Source organism: Acanthaster planci, linkage group LG16, assembly GCF_054643075.1.
Source record: "Acanthaster planci isolate LZ-2023a linkage group LG16, COTS_SCS, whole genome shotgun sequence".
NCBI classification, from domain to species: Eukaryota; Metazoa; Echinodermata; class Asteroidea; order Valvatida; family Acanthasteridae; genus Acanthaster; species Acanthaster planci.
Window position 1 is genome coordinate 3,975,494 of NC_141792.1, and position 3,457 is coordinate 3,978,950.

The 3,457-nt window shown below is 38.4% G+C and overlaps 1 long non-coding RNA gene across 1 annotated transcript; it reads right to left on the reverse strand.

The window, feature by feature from the left end:
- Window positions 1-816: 816 nt before the first annotated feature.
- Window positions 817-2,274, reverse strand: LOC147796410 (uncharacterized). Its single transcript, XR_015427919.1, has 2 exons — window positions 1,894-2,274; window positions 817-1,773 (listed from the first exon to the last, which is right to left on the reverse strand). It is a non-coding gene; the product is annotated as an uncharacterized LOC147796410 (long non-coding RNA).
- Window positions 2,275-3,457: the final 1,183 nt, after the last annotated feature.

Sequence of the window (3,457 nt, forward strand, 5' to 3'; positions counted from 1 at the left end):
AAAAAATCTAAATTTCAAAATTTGTTACACGAAGCATGTTCGGGTTGTTCTTGAGTACACAAAGAAACAAAATACACAGGTTGTGTAAAAGTTTACACAGCTGCAATGTGCTTTACAAACCTTCTGCTAATTACGTAAATTTTACAAAACAGCTGTTAGGTAAGTTTTTTCTTAAAGGTTTGGTAAAATTTTACTTTGAAAACAGGTACGTAATTTTACCTTATAACTTGGTAAAAGCAATTAGATAAAATTCCGCTGTTAAAAAGTACAGAGACTCTATGTAGAATAATTGGAGGTTACCTGGTTCTATCGTAAAGTTACATTTATTTCTTTCTAAATAATGGAATCAGTTTCTCAGACATTAAGTAACTCAACACATGAACAATTTCTGATATTGAAGTATAACTGTATGTTAATTCTCAGTCCATGAATATTACAATTTATGTAACACTAATCAAATATTTCCAATATACTTAAAACATAGTTTTTGCATAATATTTTTCCACAGTTGGTTTATGAGAACAGTACATGCAAACACAAAAGTAAGCTTAAGCAAAAAAAAACTTTTAAAGGGCTGTCATTAAACTGACATGCAGATATCTGTTTTATTTTATTAATGCATTGTAAAATTACAAATGGAGGAAGTTCAGTTTCTGTTTTCTAAAATGATAAGAAAAGCAGTCACATAAACATTTCTCATTGTTCTCTGGTAAATTAAGCCTTACCCCTAAATCAATGTGCAGAAAAAGCCATATTTATGAAATATGGTTGTCACAGTCTATGGGAACTTTAACAAGGAGATCACTTCACACAAAATTTTTATATTTACACCATATACATCTAAATTTATTCAAAACAATAATTATGCACAACTTGAAATTGCAGGGGAAATATCTGAAAATGTCCCTCAATGCAGAACTTGGCCCATGACCATAGAACAGCAAATTCATCAATCGTACTAGATTTATCTTACAATTAAATTTCCTGCCCAATTCTTATTTTACACAGTCAAATTCCGCTATACGAATTATTCAATATTTGCAATGCTCAACCATCAATTCACGTTAAAAAAACTGTCAGTTTCTTGTACATCCTTTCTTCATATGAACAGTTCTAGAATCCTTATTTTGCCGATCAATTCTCAAGGCTCAATGTTAAAACGTCTAACCACACAATCCGTCCGCACTGTGGAGGATATATATATAGTAAATTAGCCAGAGTTACTTCAAACTGCAATTCCTTACTTAATATCTAGACAAGTCAAATAAGTCGAACAATTTATACGTTTATAACCAAAATATCACAATACCACGAGTAGTTCACCACAAGGGGGACATTTATACAGCAAAGAATCAGTACATTTCCCACGACGTGTGACTTTTAAACAGGTGCAACAAACCAAATAAATCAATTTCTCGAACTTTCAATCCTCTTCACAAGATAAGGCCAAATACAGAGGGAATCAAAAAAATTAATCAGAATATTATACAACAATAAGAAATTATTTATGTAGGGGAGATTTGCAGTGGTGCTCGTCACAGCTACGGTAGTTCCACACCCATCGTCCAGATCGCCAAGGCTAGTTGAATTGCCAGAGCAGGACGACGCTGTGGAGAACCGCCTGTAGTTTCATTTACACAGGTTCGGGAACAGCGAGGCTTCACTCTGCCAATGGAGTTCCCGGCAGCTAAAACTCTCTCCAGGCTTCACAGATTAAATGGTTGCCTATAACATCAGGGATCCGCTGATCCATGTACATCATATAAAGACCATCTACAATAGAAAATCATCAAACTATGCCTTGCCAAAACGAGTACAACAACAACTCTGTCAAGATGGCACATTAAATCAATTCCAAGCAATTAAAATAGCAAACCATAAGGTATAACTTACGACTGCCGTTATTCCGCCGACATATGCTTGTCCGAGCCACCCCCAAGACTTCACAGAGCCTCAATCATCTGTGCCAATAGCCAAGGGACGGCACAAGCTAACCAAAATGGCTAAGTCAGCATAAATCAGAACACCGTGTTCCCTCTACCGCAACATGTAGCAAATCTCACACCACACCCTGTTTAATCAATCCTTATATACATTCACACCCACATTCAGCAAGTGCCAAGGGTGCACTCATGCACGCCCCTGCATTCCGAACCTGGGCTAGGGCTAACACAAAGGTGAACTAAGTTAATAAATACAAAACTACAATAGCCAACAGCAATCATGGTCCTGCCAGGGAAAGACTAAAAAAAAAATGGTTACTCTGATTCAGCTGTGACAATGGTCTTAGTAGTTCTGACGAGAATCTTATTTTGACACTCCTACTGGCACTTCTAACGAATGTATTTCCTGAAGTTCTCGTGGGCATAGTGAACACGTTTCCATGTCAGATGCATAATCTTCCCGGACGATCTTTCTTCGTCATCCTTGCAGGTTGAAAGTTTCAATGTCAAACCTCCACAAGTTAAATTTTTGTGACCAGTACAAAATCCCCACCTAGTAGCGCACCATGACCACAGCCGTATAGATCTTGTAGGCCTAGATTCAGTGACCCGAAAGGCACTTCATTTTGAGCACGTACTGTTGAAATGCCGAAATAGCTTAATCGAACAATTCTTAGGGACTGATGCCACATCGCAACAGCAGTTGTTTATTTATAGCAAAGATCACGGTTCATGATAAAGATGTGCAAAAAAGGGAAATTATTGCAAGACATTAAATTTGATTTTTATCCATTTAGGCCTACACGCAGTTTTACAGAACTGCATCATTTTTGCTTTTACAAACTGTAACCGAGCTTAAACGCATTGAAAGAACTCTTGTTCTCACGATGGGAATTTTGTAAAGCTAAAAGTAATATTTGTCTTATTTCCTGCTTTACGTATACCCTGAGACCCATCGATGAGCCTGTCCGGGTACAGTTTAAGGTCAAGGGCAGTCACCATGTAGCGATAGCCCTGGCAGAAGGGCCATTTGATTGTACCATCTTTGCAGAGATAAGTAAGGCCCGTTTCAGACGTCGTGCCTCTGCCGTGTCGAACTAAATTGCACCTGGCGTGGCAAAAGCACGGTGGTGGTTTCAAACGTCGAACTTAATGTAGGCCTACTTGTTTCGTTGTCCTCCGCCTGTGAATCGTGCGGGGTGCACCCTCGCACAAAGGCCAGAAACCTGTCCGCCGAGCTCATGAATAAAAGTTATACTCAACTATTCTATATTAGAGGGTCCTGAGAGCCATGGAACTGGGGAAATGAAGAAATGTGGCACTGAACCACTGGGCCGGATTCAGAGCTTCAAATTCTGAGCAATTTGGATGCAATCGGGTCCAAAAGTGGCACTATTTGAGCAATTTTGCAGGGGATGCATTTTCAAAATGGCTACTTTCCGGGGAAGTTAAATTTCCTTCATGTTTAGGGTGGTCTGCTTTAGGTGAGAATTTCTCAAAAAGTCAATGGTTAA